Source organism: Staurois parvus, unplaced genomic scaffold, assembly GCF_062004578.1.
Source record: "Staurois parvus isolate SC_StPar_1 unplaced genomic scaffold, SC_StPar_1.0 ptg000734l, whole genome shotgun sequence".
NCBI lineage: Eukaryota > Metazoa > Chordata > Amphibia > Anura > Ranidae > Staurois > Staurois parvus.
Genome location: NW_028318530.1, coordinates 2328506 through 2347588, shown reverse-complemented (window position 1 = coordinate 2347588; position 19083 = coordinate 2328506). Strand labels below are relative to the sequence as shown.

Genomic DNA, 19083 nt, shown 5'->3' with positions numbered 1-19083 from the left:
CAATAGGGGGGACAATACATGGCACAGTACAACAACAACAAACAACGTACGAGCTTACAATCTAGGAGGGAGGGATGTAGGTCTAATGAGTAGGTGTGAGTGCCAGCGAACCACAGGTGTATCATATATTGTGTTTTGTTTGTCAAATTAATTAATGGTAATAGTTTAGACAAACACCATAGTAGCTCACAAGTACACTCATTTATTTTTTAGTGGAAATGACTTTTCCTTACAGGTGCACAGATCAATCAGTGTCTTGGGATAATGGTCGCTCCCAGTGGAATTACATCAATAGGTGATCGTGACTTCTGTGGATAAGAAAAAGAGGTGTGTTTGCACTCACCAGACGCACAATATAATTGCGCATGTATATGACACTCAGAGGGGCACTTGTGGTCATGTGGTCTTGTGGTAGCACTTCTCAGGCACTTTGTACACCTTGGAAACGGACTCTAGACCTCTTAGTGCAGCGGTTCTCAACCTGGGGGTCGCGACCCCTTTGGGGGTCGAACGACACTTTCCCAGGGGTCGCCTAAGACCATCGGAAAACACATATTTCCGATGGCCTTAGGAACCGAGACACCGCTCCTTGATCCGTCTCCAGGTGTGGGCGGGATGACATGCCGTCCCTGTCATCTGGACACACCCCCGGGATCAATCCTTCCTCATCGGTGATTGGCCGCCGGAACTGTAGCTCAGGAGAGGCACACAGGCGGCCAATCACCGGCGAGGAGGTGTAGCTTGGAAAGGAGGAGCCGGGCGGCACCGCGAAGATCGAGCGAGTGAAGAGGAGGAGAGCGGCCGGAGAAGGAAGACATCTGACCGGTAAGTGTCTGTACCATAGGAGAGGGAGGGAGCGAGCGAGCCCAGGCTGGAGCAGGGATCAGCAAGGTAAGTATCATTGGTGTCAGTGGGAGGAATAGTGCCCAATCATTGGTGTCACTAATACCAATGATGGGGCACTATTCCTCCCCCCACTGACACCAACGATGGGGCACTATTCCTCCCCCCACTGACACCAACGATGGGACACTATTCCTCCCACTGACACCAACCATGGGGCACTATTCCTCCCACTGACACCAATGATGGGGCACTATTCCCCCCCCTGACACCAACAATGGGGCACTATTCCTCCCACTGATACCAACGATGGGGCACTATTGCTCCCACTGACACCAATGATGGGACACTATTCCTCCCACTGACACCAATGATGGGGCACTATTCCTCCCACTGACACCAACGATGGGGCACTATTCCTCCCACTGATACCAACGATGGGGCACTATTGCTCCCCCTGATACCAACGATGGGGCACTATTCCTCCCACTGACACCAATAATGGGACACTATTCCTCCCACTGACACCAACGATGGGGCACTATTCCTCCCACTGACACCAACGATGGGGCACTATTCCCCCCCACTGACACCAACGATGGGGCACTATTCCCCCCACTGACACCAACGATGGGGCACTATTCCCCCCACTGACACCAACGATGGGGCACTATTCCTCCCCCCACTGACACCAACGATGGGGCACTATTCCCCCCACTGACACCAATGATGGGGCACTATTCCCCCCACTGACACCTATGATGGGGCACTATTCCTCCCACTGACACCAACGATGGGGCACTATTCCCCCCACTGACACCAACGATGGGGCACTATTCCCCCCACTGACACCAACGATGGGGCACTATTCCCCCCACTGACACCAACGATGGGGCACTATTCCTCCCCCCACTGACACCAACGATGGGGTACTATTCCCCCCACTGACACCAATGATGGGGCACTATTCCCCCCACTGACACCTATGATGGGGCACTATTCCTCCCACTGACACCAATGATGGGGCACTATTCCTCCCACTGACACCTATGATGGGGCACTATTCCTCCCACTGACACCAATGATGGGGCACTATTCTTCCCACTGACACCAATGATGGGGCACTATTCCTCCCACTGACACCAATGATGGGGCACTATTCCTCCCACTGACACCAATGATGGGGCACTATTCCTACCACTGACACCAATGATGGGGCACTATTCCTACCACTGATACCAATGATGGGACACTATTCCTCCCACTGACACCAATAATGGGGCACTATTCCTACCACTGACACCAACGATGGGGCACTATTCCTACCACTGACACCAACGATGGGGCACTATTCCCCCCACTGACACCAACGATGGGGCACTATTCCCCCCACTGACACCAACGATGGGGCACTATTCCCCCCACTGACACCAACGATGGGGCACTATTCCTCCCCCCACTGACACCAACGATGGGGCACTATTCCCCCCACTGACACCAATGATGGGGCACTATTCCCCCCACTGACACCTATGATGGGGCACTATTCCTCCCACTGACACCAATGATGGGGCACTATTCCTCCCACTGACACCTATGATGGGGCACTATTCCTCCCACTGACACCAATGATGGGGCACTATTCCTCCCACTGACACCAATGATGGGGCACTATTCCTCCCACTGACACCAATGATGGGGCACTATTCCTCCCACTGACACCTATGATGGGGCACTATTCCTCCCACTGACACCAATGATGGGGCACTATTCCTACCACTGACACCAATGATGGGGCACTATTCCTACCACTGATACCAATGATGGGACACTATTCCTCCCACTGACACCAATAATGGGGCACTATTCCTACCACTGACACCAATGATGGGACACTATTCCTCCCACTGATACCAATGATGGGGCACTATTCCTCCCATTGACATCAGTGATGGGACACTATTCCTCCCACTGATACCAATGATGTGGCACTACTCCTCCCACTGCAAAATTACAGTTATGAAGTAGCAACGAAAAAAATTTTATGGTTGGGGGTCACCACAACATGAGGAACTGTATTAAGGGGTCGCGGCATTAGAAAGGTTGAGAACCACTGTCTTAGTGGGACCCCCACAGGCAACTAGTACAGCTTCTTGGTTTCACTTATACCGAGGCATCAATCAGGTCAGCACTAATGAATATCCACCTTTAAGTAGCTCAAAAGAAAAGCCACCAAATAGAAGAGCTCATATAGTGTAGTAGGATTTATTGAGCCAGTGGTACAGATGTATTGAAGCAGGTTATATCAGCATAATGCAGCTAATGCTGGTAATGCAGTTGAATATAGCAAATAGTAGAAATTCCATTCAAAAGTTGTAAAGCTTGTAAAGATGGCCGCCAGCCTTACATGTGGACTAGGCAGCAAGTGACGTCAGTGCGGCAAGCTCCTCGCTGACGCATTTTGTGCGATAGCACGCTGTCAAAGTGATTGAAACATACTCGGGACAAACATAGATCAATACTCACACACAAAAAATTTAAATCAAGAAAAAAATGGGGCAGACTCAATGGACCACTTGATTTAGTTAGTTTTCTGCTGTCAATCTTCTATATTTAAGCTCCTAACATCAGCATCTTATGTGTGTTCTGGTAAAAACTCATGATACATTATAGTGCATGGAAACACACTAAATATGTAAGGTGCATTTAATTAGTCCATTTTTCAAGTCACATATTTATAGTTCCTGCCTGCAGGAAAAAAACATGTAACACGCACGTAAAATACATCTTGTGTTGCATTACTTTATATTGCAACACATTAAAAAAGTACTAAAACACATTATGCACTTTGAAGAGAATGCATGTACATTTTCCAAGGCAATGATGTCAATAGGACGGAGTTAGGCAATTTTATAAATATTTAGCTGAATGTTCTTTCCTGAAGTCCCTAATGGCATTTCTCACTGGTATAAAGAATGCTTTTCTTTCACCTGCACGAATTCTTCTTTGTTACCCTATGTACTGTTTAAGTGAGGCTCCACAGTCTTTTTGATCTTGATTACTATACAAATAAATGCAGTAGGTTAGGATGACAGGTAGGCTGTTGACAGACAGGTTCTACAAGCTCGAGGGCACAATTACTTTTTTAATTTGGTTATTTGAAAAACGTTGTCATGGTGAGGGCCACATCTACCAAGTGCCAGCTCTAAAGAAGGTGAAGTTTCAAAGTTTGTAAAACATAATTGCAGATCTTTGCTTCAGCAGGAATAGAGACTGTGCCAACAGTTTCCACCAATCTACAATTCTGTCATGACATGAATTAAGATGGTGAATTGCAGAAGTAAATTCCTATTTTTTTCTCTTTCAACAAATGAAGATCTAGCAGACGGACTTATTTAAAAGGAATATAAAATGCCCATGCACAGAACCCATGCATGTTGAGAGTGTCTCCCCAAAGAGTACTCAGGCCTCCTCCTGTAATGCCCTTGTGCCGTTGATTGACAGTGGCTCTGAGGGCCGTGCACTTACAGCTATGGCACACACTTCTGTACAGAAAGCTGTCAGCTATACCTTCTGCAAAGTGCACAGCTGCCAGCCCCCCACCAAAAATATGCTGCAAGTCACCAAGTTTAGTTACAGATAGCATAATAGCTAATATTTAACTGAAGGGGTCTGTTAATATGAAATATTGCATATAAATGATTACTACACATTTACATTTCCTAGCTGAAGCACAAGGTCTCTTTTCTCATGTTCACCAGGCTAACCTTAACTGCTATGTTAATAAAAAAACTTTTTTATTTACATAACTCAATAATCATGATCAAGTTTGAATCTTGGTTTTTACTAACCTATAAGCTTTCTTTGCTGTATGAATCAATTTGTTTTTCTTTGAAAAGGTGATTATGATGCTTGAAATATTACTTTTCTCATGCAGTTATTGATAATGTAACTTGATCAATCAGACCCTCAAGGCTCATTTTCATATGCGGCAGCCCTTACTGCTCCTCTGTGATGCAATATGTAATGAGGACAGTTGACAGGCTGGTTAAACCTCAAAAACCAGTACAACCACGCCACAACTGCATTTATTGCATGGTTGTGGTGCAGCCCTATTCACTGATAAACATGACAATGGGTACAGTTTTGCTGCAGCAGCAATGTTCTGCTCTGCAAACCCTTCCAGCCACTGCTTTGATAAAAGCGTGACTTAACCATCTATGTTACCCCCCCCTGGACCACACCTTAGTAATGTTGGCAAATTCTAGGTAATAAGGAAATAGTGATAATATTTTGACCACTGTTTCTTTCTGCTTTCACCCTGTACTGTGCACAATACACCTAAGCTCCAGTTTTGGTTAAAATTGTATATTATTATTATACAGTATTTATAAAGCGCCAATAGTTCGCTCAGCGCTGTACATTACAAAGGGGGACAGAACATGTGACAGAACAATACCAATACAATGCAAAACATGAGGGGATCGAGGGCCCTGCTCTTTCGAGCTTACAATCTAGATATATAGTATATTTCGCAGCCTATAGAGTCAGACTGCCCATGCAGATACCGGCACTAATCTTTTCTGGTCAGCTTTGTAAAAAATGAAACTGTGATGTGTGACTCACTGCTGAATGTATGTCAGACTTTACAACTATGCATTGATGCTGTTTTCCCCACATTCCGTCTTGTTGCCAAACACAGTACTGTTGCCTATATACACAGCAATCTGCCTGCCATATTGTCCAAAGGGTTCATTTACTTTTATGCTTGTTTTCTTTACTTGTTATCCATAAAATGACCTCATTTATTTGACAATAAGTGTTCCAGAGGCAAGCACACCATTAAGAGTTAAATTCTCCATCATCTTCACCCTGAGGCTGATTGTACCAGGTTAGACTGGATTTTCCTAACTAATTCAGATGCGGGATGGTGATACCTTATGGAAATGCAAACTGTCTAATTATAGGACCACCACTATACACTTCAAACATTTTTTACTAGTGATAGTGAGGATAAAAGTAAAAAAAAAGGCACTAAGAGCAATACATAAGAATGGAGTCAACACCTAGACCTAATAACATTACCAACTTAACATATACTGTTCAAAATTCAAAAATGTTAACTGACCCAGACTGGTCTTGTATACTAGTGTCCATATCACATGCTCATACAATGGTCTAAAAAACAAAAGTTTGGCCATTTGTTTCTTTAATTTTTGGACAGAGGGATGAATAGTTAATATTCTGAAAGGTCTTTACTTCTGGCTGCTACATTCACTGCAGAGTTCTCCTCACTTTCTGTCCCTGTGACATCAGTGCAAAAAATGGGGAAAGAGGTTGTCACCAGGAGAGGAAGGCACAGGCAGCAAGAAAAAATTATCAGAGGCTCTTAGGCTGGCCACAGATGGTTAGTTGTTTTTATTCAGCCAGCAGGCCGAACAAAAAAAACCCAAATTCCTCCATCTACACAAATTAGGTCAATGGAGGAGTCCTCCCTTCTGTCCATCATTGGCTACAGCCGCTGATAAAAGTTTTCCAGCATGTCCCTTTGACAAAAGTTGATCAAGCAATTGAACATGGATAGCTGCACACTGATTAAAATTCAGCCGGTCACTCCTGAACTGTCTGAATTTCAATCAGTGTATAGACAGCTTTACCCTTTGCCACTCTACTAAATTTATTTTTTTTCTGTATTTCCGTCGGAGAGATTTGTCATGACTTCCCGTCCCATCCCCAATAAGGACATATACAGCAAAAAACCCTGACAGAGGCTCTAACCCTTCCCTGCTGTATCCCAAACTAAATAAATATTTTAGCTGGAACTGGGCTTTTTAATATTACCTTTACTGTAAATATTGCATGTCTCTTTATCTCTTGAACAATCAATAACATTTTATTGTAGATAGTAACCTGTATATGTTAAAGTTCACATTTAAAAAAAAATGCCCATTTTTTGCAGGTCAAAAAATGTGCATTTACTATTTCTTTTTTTTAGGAGCCTGCAAAACATTGCACCAGTGATCAGCAGATTGCTGGTGCCATGCAGAACTCCTGCAGATTGTCAGTGTAAGCTTTCTGCTTGTACCTCATACGGGCAGGCAGGTTCACCCTGACAGGAAGAATCAATGAACTACCGGAGCACTCAACATTCATTGAGAACTACAAGCCAACAGCCTTGTAGTTGATTCATTCACAGAAATCTGTGAATGAATGATGTGACTATGTGGGCGGAGCCTCGCAGAGCCACGTTCTCTTCAAAAAGTGACAGCTGGTATGGGGAACTTCTCCCCGTACTGTCAAGCAGAAGGCTTGGATCACCAAACCTCTGCAGGAGTGGGAACATGTTACGTGTTCCACCCTAAAAATAGGTGGAACATGTAACATGTTCCCGAAGGTGAACATATCCTTTAAAGTCAGCCCTACATGGATTGAAATTCGGCCAGTTCAGCAGGGACTGGACGAATTTTGATCCATGTATTGGCATTTTGGTCAAACAGAAATCCACCTACCGATTGACTTCTGTTCAACCAGCCTTTTGGAAAATTTCTATTCTGACGGCTGGGAAGCCTCCCCACTTTCAAAATACAAAGACACAGCAGGAAAGATTCCCCCATCTACACTGAGTTTGTGGATGGGGGAATGGAGTCAGCTTTTTTTTATTTAGCCTGCTGGTTGAACAAAAAAAAACTGACTCGTCTATGGCCAGCCTAAGCCTCCAATAAACCAAAACTGAAATCAACATTCAAGTAGGAAGGCTGATGGTTATAATGCTGTATATAGACTGCTGTACGCTTCAAGTATGCAAATGTACTCATTTATGATGTGAAAATGACCTGTGTAGGTAAAGCTTAAAAGGGTAACTCCACTTTCGTTGGAAAACATTTGCAAATACAATTGCGATACAAGTCATATTGTAATTGAATGTTATTTAAAATGACCTTTCCTTTTCAATCAGCAGCGCTGTAATTTTCTGTAAAATGCAATACAATGTGGCTACCAGAAGGTGTACACAAGGCTCCCCCTCAAGAAACTTTACTTTCTGCTTGTGTGATTGGCTCACTGATTTTCCCAGAAGTCAGCACTAAGATACAGTCAGATTTCAGGCACCCCTTGCAACAAAAATTTCATATTTGTTGAGATCCCGTCCCTGCAATTTTCCTCATTAAAGCCCTGCAATTGCAGCAGCTGATTGATAATTAGAAACCACTCCCATTCCCATTAATTTTGCATATGGACACAGACAAACAGCTATTTCTTCAGAATAACGAAAGGTAGGAATATGTAACAAAGTTTGTTAAAATCCTTGCAATGTATATAGATCACCAAGAGGGGAATGGGTTTTTTTCTCCCAAAAAGTGGAGTTATGCTTTAATATCATTCATCAAACTGAACCCAAGGATGTGACAAACGCAAAATGGATATATACTGTACATACACGTGTACAATAAGATACGACACCTTAGCTAAGACAAGTAACACAAAATATCTGACATCTGAAAAAAAATATTTTTATAGTTGGATCCTGACCTAATTCTAGCCATACACAATATAATTGTTCCTAAGGTCTAAGCTGTAACTTATTTTAATACTATACATAATGTGAGCATATAAAACACATCATGTGTATAAGCTTTCCAACTACCACTTAGACCTGTACAGTAATAACATAGTCAAAGCTTTATACAATCTCATTTATTTATTTTTATTGAATTACATCTTATGTGACCATTTACATTTCTGAGATCTTAACAATTTAAAGTAGAAGGAAAGGCGATATAGCCATTCACATTTTATTTGGTGTCTCCCCACTGTTCTGATATTTCCTGCATACCATTTCTAATAAGTCTCCATGCAAATATCTGTTAAAAAACATTATTCTAGCAGTCACATGACTTGTCTGTACGGGGCCAATAACTCCACTAAATCCTTGGAAACATTACATCATCCCACCAGAGTTCAGAGCTCCATGGTGTTTTCAGCCCAAAAGGATTTCACGACCACCAGCAGTACAGACACCCAACGGAGGTTTCAGATCATATGACTGCGCAGAAAAAGTTGAGATTTATTAGTAATTGTATGCAGGAAATAAAAGAGCAGTGAAGAAGCAACATTTAAAAGGTAGGTGGTTGTATTGCCTTTCTTTCTACTTTAATGTCATGGGACCTGAGAGTCTCAGGATACCTTATGGCGCAGCTTTAGGTTGGTCATAAACTTGTTGGCCATGCAGACTTAATAATACAAATCTAACACATTTCTCCATGCTAAGACTGTAAATGGACAAATCTTTACCTGCTGGCTACTATATTCCAACAGTTGACTCCATCGGCTGTCAAAATACCTGTGCAGTGCCTGTGTCACTGGATGCAGGGGCCATGTGGATGCCAATTTTCAAGCTGGCTTCTTGCACAAAAGTCAGTTGTTCAATCAACATTTTTTGAGCCAGTGGTGCCATCAGGGACCCCGTGGTTCACATTTTGGCTGATTCAGCATGAATTGGATGAAATTAAGGCAACTTTTATCCATAAATAGACACATGAGTTATATAGGAGTTCCTGTGTGGGCTATAAGAGGTAATGAGAGGAGGGACAGTGCTCATGATGCAGACGGCCTGTCACCAGCTCATCTAGGGGGAAACTATAGTGATCATACAAGTTTTACCAGACTATCCACTTGCTTTTCCCTGAAATCTGTAAGTTGGGTTTGTCCGTAGGTGCATAAAGACACAACTCCTGTTGCTGCCATTAACAGTCATTTGGGTAATCTGTCATGTTATGCCCATAGGCACCTTCAAAAGATTGTACAATCAAACTACAATATTTAAACCTAGCATAACAGCTGGCAGCGAGTAACACGTCTTCAAAGCATTCAATTGTCTATGTGAGCAAGGCCTGAAAATATCCCTTTGGTTTAGAATATGAAGTCATCAGCCTGACCTTTTTTGCAGCTTTATGTCCCTATAGGAGCATGAAAAAGTATTTTAAAAGTGATGGCATTTTGATTGCTGTATATTATCCCCCCCCCATTAATTCCTGACCTTTCTCCATAGGCCTCTCTGTAGAAACCAGGGTTGCTTTTGAAGTTACTGATTAATCCGAGGTCCCAATGAGTGACTTGTAGAAATCAAGCATTTACCAGCAGCTGATTTTAGTGCTGGGTGGAGGGAAGGGGGTGCCAATCTTCATATCTGGATTTCTGTCACATCGGCAGAACTGAGCTGCAAAGTGCAGCAATTCAGGACTGACCTCTGATCTGAAATGTTTGTACAACCCTTTACAGGAATTGTGAAATAAAGGTTTACAGTGATTGTTAAGGAATATAGCTAGTGTGAACATTCCCTAACCTCTACACAGGGTTAATGTCATAAATATATTCCAATGTTTAACTAGGGTGTATGAAGAACTTTGCACCTAGCATACTTTAGTTAAATTTATAACATGTAATCATACTTGTTTAAAGGGTTCAAAAATACTTAAGGTGAGAATAATATGACCTGTAAGAGATAGCTACCTAGCTAATGTGCATAAACGGTTTTAACCCTTTCAAATGTCGCCCACACAATAGTCTGACTTCAATACAAAAATGTCTCTCATTGACTTCGCATATGTGAACCAGGGTGGCTGCATTCATGCCTGGCCTTTTTTGGGATCCTGGCACAATCACTGTGATTGCAAAACGCGGGTTCAGTTGCCATTATTTTCAATGGCACCTAAAACATGGCGCGGTTTTGCTGTGATTGTTGCACAGCTATCGCATTGCATGAAGCTTGTCGCCCAAAAGTCAACTTCCTCGGATGCTGACAACCCATATTACACTACAACAATCTTAGCTGTTATCCTAGATTCCTAGATTGCACTAAACTCTGGTTTAACACATATATTCTATTCAATTGTTACCCCAACATTTCATATTTCTGATATGTGTCTGTTGTGCCATTTATTTGTGTTAAGTATTCTGCACTGTGTATTGCTTCCTTTGTGTAAAATACCTGGTAATCCTGGCAGTCACCCTGCTTTCCTATTGCAAACTGACTACACTAGAATGAGAGCACATCCATCCCAGTGTGGTCAGTTTTCTGGTTGTGATGGGAGAACACCCTGCCTGTTCTCCAATGGTCAGAGTTGTGCTGACAAGCCCCCCTGCACAGCTCTTCACTGGGAGGATCAATGTACTGCTGTTGACATACTGTACTCCCCTGCAGCCTTCACCCCTACCTCTCTAAGCCCCTTATGCCCCTCCACTGGCTTCCACTCGCCCAACGAATACATTCAAAATACTAACAACAACTTACAAAGCCATCCATAACTCTGCCCCCAGCTACATCACCAACCTGGTCTCAAAATATCAACCAAATCGCTCTCTTTGATCCTCCCAAGACCTCCTGCTCTCTAGATCCCGTGTCACCTCCTCCCATGCTCACCTCCAGGACTTCTCCCCAGCTTCTCCAATCCTATGGAACTCCCTACCCTAATCTGTCCAGCTAATCTATCCACCTTTAGATGATCCCTGAAAACCTTTCTCTTTAAAGAAGCCTATTCTGCATCTACTTAGTAAACTACTGTTTATTTCCTCCATCAGCTCATCCCCCCACAGCTATTACCTTCTGTACCACTCAACCTTTCCTCCTAGATTGTAAGCTCTAACGAGCCGGGCCCTCTGTTTCCTCTTGTACCAAATTGTATTGTAACTGTAATGTCTACCTTCATTTTGTAAAGAGCTGCGCAAACTATTGGCGCTATATAAATCCTGTATAATAATAATTGCTGAGAACAGAGGTTATGTGATCATTTATTTAAATGAAAAAAAAAACACTTTTTTTTACTATACACTTTTTAATGCCTTGTCACTGCTACTGCTACCCAATCAGCGGCACTCACGCGCACCTGCTGAATGGGAAGTAGTTGTGGTTGTGCAGGGTGGCATGTCAGTCCGCTGGAGATAGAACCCTGCTCTCAAGCAAAGGACAGCTGTTCCTATCTTCATCCTGCTGTGGATTCTCACCTTTGGGCCGGTGCAGGGGAGCAATTAAAGAATAAACCAAACCTAAGACATTTATAAAGCAATGTTTTTATGCCCCCACCCCCTTGTCGGTCTATTATGTTCTACAGAAAGCTACAATGCTATAACATGTATCAGATTACACACAATTATTCACCCTGCTGCAATAGTTTTGTTGTTCAAGGGCTAAAGATCACTAAAAGGATCTGAGATAAGCAATCATCAGTCATGTGCAGTAATGTGGCATGGCATGGCATAGTATCTGTGTCAGGGCTGCTTTGCTATGTTAAGCCAGCCATAGATGGTTCGCATGTAGGGGCAGGATGATTGTACTCAAGTCGACAAGCCGATTCATCGATCAACTTGAGTACAACCTGCATGTTGGATTTCTTGCATGCAATTATTGACAGTCAGTGTTGAATGGGGAATCCCTCCCGTGAGGCTTCTGTGTTCTCCTGGCAGGGAGCTGTCCCTGCTGGGAAAGCATAGTGATGGATGTATGGACTTGGGTACAATCAGCCTACCTATACATGGATTGAACCTTGGCCTATCCCTACTGAACCAGCCGAGATTCGAACCATTTAGCTTTAGCCAATACTCTTATCCCAAAGAGAATGCTCCTGTTTCTGATGCAGTTTAATGTGCTTCATATAAACTGTGATCCTCAGCTTTTCCATTGGAAATGTAGTATCAGACGATAACCACCTAAGAAGGCAATATGTATGAAATACCAAATGATTGATCAGTTAAACAGAATTGTGCAACAATTGCACCACATCGTGGACAATCACATCAGAATACCACAGGAGACCTGTCAATGATCCTCTGTGTTAAATGTGTCTGAGAAGATATCAGCCATTTAGAACAGGATGAAACTAGAGTTACTCCTGTAATGCAGGCAGGAACCAGTATGTAATGCATAACGAAAGCTCATGTTGTGAGTTTCAGAATGAGCATCCTATGCACCTTCTTAAGATGTGAGTTTTCTGAAACCTAAAGAAGGCCTTGGACGATACGAAAACCGAAAAAAAATATTGAATCAGTTTTTCACATCTTTAGTGTGCCAGCTGAGATGCCACAATCGAAAGTCCCTGATCCAACATGATGGATTTTTATTAGAAAAAGGAAACAATTGATGGCACAATCGTATGAGCTATTTTCATTTTTCACTCGACAGAACTTTAGGATTTTGACTTGTCCATGGTCTGCCTTAGTCCATAGATGCAAAAAGCTGCAGTAAATATTAGATACAGTGGCAGGTCCTGTTGATGTTGCACTGGTTCTTGGAAGAGTGCTGACAAGTGGTCAGTGCAGGAAATAAAACACTAAGGGGTAGATTTACTAAACCTGGAGAGTGCAAAATCTGGTGCAACTCATGGAAACCAATCAGCTTTCAGGTTTTATTACCAAAGCTTAATTGAACAAGCTGAAGTTAGCAGGTGATTGGCTACCATGCACAGCTGCACTAGATTCTGAGTGCTCCAGTTTTAGTAAATCCCCCCCCCCCCCCCCCCCATGTCCGAATACACTGTACATGTTTGAGACCTATAGGATTTCCAGAGGCTCAGACTGCTTGGGAACAAATGGTCATATGCCAAGGTCTGTGGCCAGCTAGACACATGGCCAGCTAGCACAGGTTCCACCATTCCTAGCAGGACAGCCTTGAAAATAGTCTTCTCCAACCTGCTGTGAAGTTGAAAGAGAGTGAGACGACAACAAACAGCTAACAGTCTAGAAGGGCAGAGTCAGGGGAAACATATAATGAGATTTGACTTGAGAACAATTCATACATTGTCCCACTTGAATGAAAACAAGTATAGGAGCTCTCTACAAGCATGAGCCATTGTTCAGCCCCCCTACTGGTAATGCTACAGAAAATCTCAGACTGTTTACCACTGAATGGATTTAATAAAATGAAGGCAGAATTGAAACTAATTAGAAGATTAGAAAGTTTGCTCCACCTCAGATTAGACAGCCCTCTTATCAGCCTCATTATCTTATCTGCTGTAAAGTGCTACACCATGTAAAAACAACGCCATAGACAAACATGTCTCCTGAGTTACAGGTACCTGGATAACCTGTTCCACCAAACTGCTTTTTCTATTTATACCTAGACGGTGATTTGGGAAAAACCTGAAAAAAAAATGCAGGTGTGGACCACAATAACCTTTCAGATACAGTCCTAGGGTTTCTATAAAATATCACAACTTTTGTTCACAATGCACTACACAGGGAAATGTGTACCTAAATAATAATCTAGATAATTAATCTATATAACCTATATATTAATCTATATCTATATTTTGTACAATAATCTATCATTTTCTAATAAATCACTAGTGTGTAGGGGAATTCCCCCTTTAATTTGGCAGTCAGTTTCCTGAGCTGTCCTTGTGCAAACTTATGTCTATGATCACAGCAAAAATTTGGGCTTACAAAGGGGTTTACAAAGAACCTTTTTTTGGATTGCTATGGTATTATCGTAGGGGTCTTGCTGTTCCTCTCCCTGCTTTCTCTATAATTTTAAAGGACAACCCTTGTCCAACTGTGGTGCCTGAAGGTGATGAAATCAAGCATGCACACAAGTTCACCTATGGGATTTGTAAATATTATAAGGAACATACTTCTTGAGCTCCAAGACATACATTATTTGGACTCAAACACTTTGTAAATTCCACTAAATAATAAAAAGAAAATTCCTCATTGTATTGTGCCAGCACATTCGATCACCATGTAATGTCTATCCATCCTTTGTAACTGCATAGGCACAATGCAGTTGTGTAAATATGATTATGTATGTAACTGTGTTGCAAAAAAACAAGAACATCTACTTGGCTGCAATACTTGGAACATCCATCAAGTATGGCGTTCAAAGAAAAGTAGCCATTGCACATTCAGCACCTGCTAAATTACAGAACACCTGCCGCTCTTAATTATCCCTGAAAATTAGCATCTTACTTGCCTAGCAACTTACTAATCATTTACAGAAATTAAAGCCTGGTACACACAATACGAATATCGGACGAATGAGCATCTATTTTTTTTTTATGCTAGTCTCATATTGAAAATTAAGAGATTACTAAAGTTACAAAAATTCTCATATGAGAGAATACAACTTCTGAAGTGATGTAATGTGTTGTATTGTATTGTAATGTATTTATTTCTGAGCATGCGTGATCTAACTCTTCTGAATTTTTTTCAGAGTGAAAATACTGTACTGATTAAATGAAAATCGTATGATCTGGTATTGGACGAAAAACATTTTCAAATTTGTCCCTTCAAATAATTTCGGATGAAAGCTGTGTACTAACATTTAGATTATCATAAGATTGCTTTGAAAGCGATATCTTTTGTCCGTCCATTTTTCTGATTGTGTGTACTGGCTTAACATGATAAATATAGCAACCTCTATGAATCAGGATTTCTAAAAAAAAAAAAAAAAAGTTGCATAAAATGATGTTGCTATATGTAATGCTAGCTGTATATATGGATTTAAAAAATGCATGAAATAATGTTGATATATTTAATGCTAACCTATACATAGATTTACAAAAAATCATGAAATGATGTTGATATGTTTTATGTAATGTTAATCTATACAGAGATTAATAAAGATTTTTATATCACAACTAAAAAGTAATGTAGAATATTCTGATAGTTTACAAACCAGAAGACACAATACATATAAATTGAGACACTAATCATAATTTAAATTCCAAGATTATTGATGGTTTTGACAACCTGTGGTTCTACTGTACCAGTAGAGCTACAAGTCCCAGCTTGTACTTCAAATTACAGGACATGTTAGATCCCATAGTGCCAACGCTACTGCCAGGGATCTGCATGTTGGCTGATCCAAGATTATATCATTACAGCACCGAGAAAATGCCAAAGTAAGAGAGAACATTGCACCGTGTCCCTTCTCTTTACATTGTAAGCTCTCACACGTAGGGCCACTTTACCCTTCTATCATTAACTGTATTGTAACTGTAAAGCACTGTGCAAACTGTTGGTGCTATAGAAATCCTGTATAATAACAATACTGTGTAATGAAAATTATTTTACACATAAGCCATTTGCTGTCTACTAAAATTTGTTAATAAAGTAAAATGACAAAACATTATTTAACATTCCATGTTAAAACTAGAACAGTAATAATGAAGCTCTCTGTATCTATATCAATACAAATCTGTATCAATAATCTTCCTTTAGGTCAAAATTAAATCTAAGAAAAAACAAATGCCCCACTGCCAATAGTAACATGAACATCAGAAAGTTAAAACTGAAGACTATAGTGAAAGAAGTGTAAAACAACACACCTTCTAATGTACAAACATTTCCATACCTCTCAAGCCTTGCTGACAGGTCAGTAGTACAAAGCACCTTTGGTGGAGGAGTCACTAGCAGTCACAAGGTTTGCAGCTCATGCATATGTTTATTGGTCAGCAGCAAAGGACCATTTACATTCCTTGGAAGGTATTTGCTCAGGGCACCTGTAATTAGCCTGCGTGGGTGGAGTTGATAGGGAGGGGGCAGGCTTAACATTTCTTATTAGCAGTACCTCAAAAGCACATTAAGCATTATCAGGGACGTAAAGGATATGATTGGAATTTGAAGAACACAATCAAGTGTGAAGAAAAAGGAAAATCACATCATGGGCATGAAATTTCACAGTTTGGGATTTATTATACATAATGCCCTTTCAAGGCAGAATATTAAGTGGCCATTGCGGAGTGATTTAGGTACAAACAACTTCACCCTAGCACAAGGCGTTGTGCAAACAGTGTTACCTAGCAGATTAGATAAAGTGCAGGATTGCTTGGCAGTACATTGATCTGATAAAGGAAGGAGAGAACTGGGGAAGGGAAGAAAAAATATGAATTTGGAACATGATAAGACTATCAAAAGCCATTTCTTGTTTGGTGAAATCTAAAGAGTATATTCAGCATCAGTTCTTAGGGACACAGAACTGCTAGATTTTCTATTAAACACTTTCCAGCAAGGATGGACAACTTTCACATATTTTTAATCACAATGCATTACAAAACGCAGCCATACACACAAGGAGATCATTATTGGCACCTGCTAGCACCAAAGGCTGGGAGACCTCAGGGAAGCCACACATAGCTGTTTATTGAGCACTCTGCTGAGAACTTGCTGTCAGTGTGATCGGATTGTTTTCCATTAGTTTTTTCATTCTTCAATACAATAGTACAAATAAGTACAAAACAGTACAGAAAAAATATAAGAAGAGTATCAAAGCACGATACATCCATGAAGTTACATTCTTGTACATGATATTAAAACGTATTGCTTAAGATGCTAAACCTGTACATTTCTTAACTACTTTCATTAATTCTTCCACAGAATCTCCTTTCACCGAGCCCCTCCTTCCAGAGCCTGGGGGAGGTTCCCAGCACCCATTGGCCCTGAGGTTCAATCCCATCAGCACTGTCCGCCCGGGAGGGGGGGGGGTGTTGGGGAACCCATCTATCGACCCTTGGCCCCAATCCCCACTCCATAACAGCCAGCAGAACATAAACAGATCAAAGGTGTAGATGAAGAAGTAGGTAGGGAGGAGTCAAATAAGAGAACAGAGAAAGAAAAAAGGATAAGGAAGAATCAACGAGCCGTTACTGTGGCTCAAGGGGGCTTCAGCTAACCCGATTGAGCAGAGCATGTGAGGTAGTCAATCCAAGGTTCCCAAGTTCTGTCAAAGTTTGATAACTTGTCCTGCAGAATGGCAGATAAGTGTTTGTTAAACATTATGCAGGACAATTTAGACTTTACTAGGTCAAAAGGGATCACTGGCGATTTCCAACATCTTGCTATTGTGATCCTTGCAGCTATGAAAATGAATGTTATGAGGTGTTGAGATGGTCTTGAGATCCCTTTCGCAGGACAGCCCAAGAGAGCTTGTCACAGGGATTTAATCAAATTTACCCCTGTAAGGGAATAAAGGAGGTTATAGATGTGGATCCAGAATCTACGGACCTTTGGGCATGACCACAAAACAAGATACGCTGTCCCTTCCTGACCGCAGGCCTCGGAAACAGAGGAAGTATCTAGTATCCACTGGGCTATCCTGGCTGGAACCATGTACCACCTTAGTAATACTTTGTAATTAGCCTCAATTAAAGATGTGTTCAAAATCGCTTTGGCGGCCCCTTGGGCTACTTTGTGCCATTCTGCAGGTTCAATGGACTCGTTCATATCTTGCTCCTATCTGGTCATATAGGGAAGTTAGCCATCTGAGAGGACAAGATAATGTATACCTTTGATATGTAGCCCGAGCATTTATCAATATTCAAACATAAACGTTCCATAGAAGTAGTATTCGTGAGATCGGAACCTTGTTTCAACGAGGATATGAAATTAACTTTTTGGGTATAATGATGGTATTCAGTGGGTGGCATATCATATTTTTCTTTAAGATAGTGGATGGTCCTGATCCCTCTATGGTCAAAAAAATCTGCTATATGTACTAGCCCTTTGTTTGTCTACCATGAAAATGTTTGGGGGAGGAGACCCGGGGTGAATGAGGGGTTTGCCAATAATGGTACGAGTGGCGTGTGGGCTGATCGAAATGAATGTCTTGAGGATAACCTATCCCACATATTCATTATGAAAGATAAAGTGGGGCATAGGAGTGGAGGAAGAGCTTCAGATGGGAGCCATATCAAATGGGAGACTGGGGTTGTGGGCATGATTGAAGCTTCAAGCTGCACCCGAGCGGGGCGGCCGTGTTTTATATGGTGAATGATCAGGGATGCTATCTGAGTTGCATGATAATAACGCAGCACATCAGGGACCCCCAGTCCCCCTTGTAGCCTAGGGGTATGAAGGTTTATTTGTTCATCCTAAGCACCTTGTTTCCCCAAATGTATGCTGATACTGAGAACTGAACCTTCTTTAGGTCCCATATATTTATAGACACTGGAAGCGTCCTAAAAATGTATAACAATTTAGGTAACACATTCATTCTGAGCGAGTGCAGTCTGCCGAACCATGATGGGGGGCTAATTGACCAGCGTTTCATATCTTCTTAGAGTGTTTTATATAGTGGGGGGAAATTCTGTTTGTACAGTTTGAAAATTTGGAATAACTTTATTCCTAAGTAGGGAAGAGCACTGTCATCAGATTGTGAATGTATGAATGATAAACCTTGCAAATTTTGGCGTAAATTTATCATGCAGTGGTAAATTACTGCTGCCGAGTTCTCTGGCAGTCTCAGAGACAGCTCTG

At 41.7% G+C, this 19083-nt stretch overlaps 1 protein-coding gene across 4 annotated transcripts in view; it reads right to left on the bottom strand.

The window, feature by feature from the left end:
- The window catches only part of RBM47 (RNA binding motif protein 47), a 150605-nt gene that overhangs the window by 22603 nt on the left and 108919 nt on the right, over nucleotides 1-19083 (bottom strand). The window contains exon 1 of one of the 4 annotated variants that reach the window (XM_089654022.1): nucleotides 16184-16278. The exons of the other annotated variants lie outside the window; for them this stretch is intronic. The gene's annotated coding sequence lies outside the window, so the exon portion shown is untranslated. Of the gene's footprint in view, nucleotides 1-16183; nucleotides 16279-19083 lie in introns of those variants that run through there. 4 annotated transcript variants of the gene reach the window in all.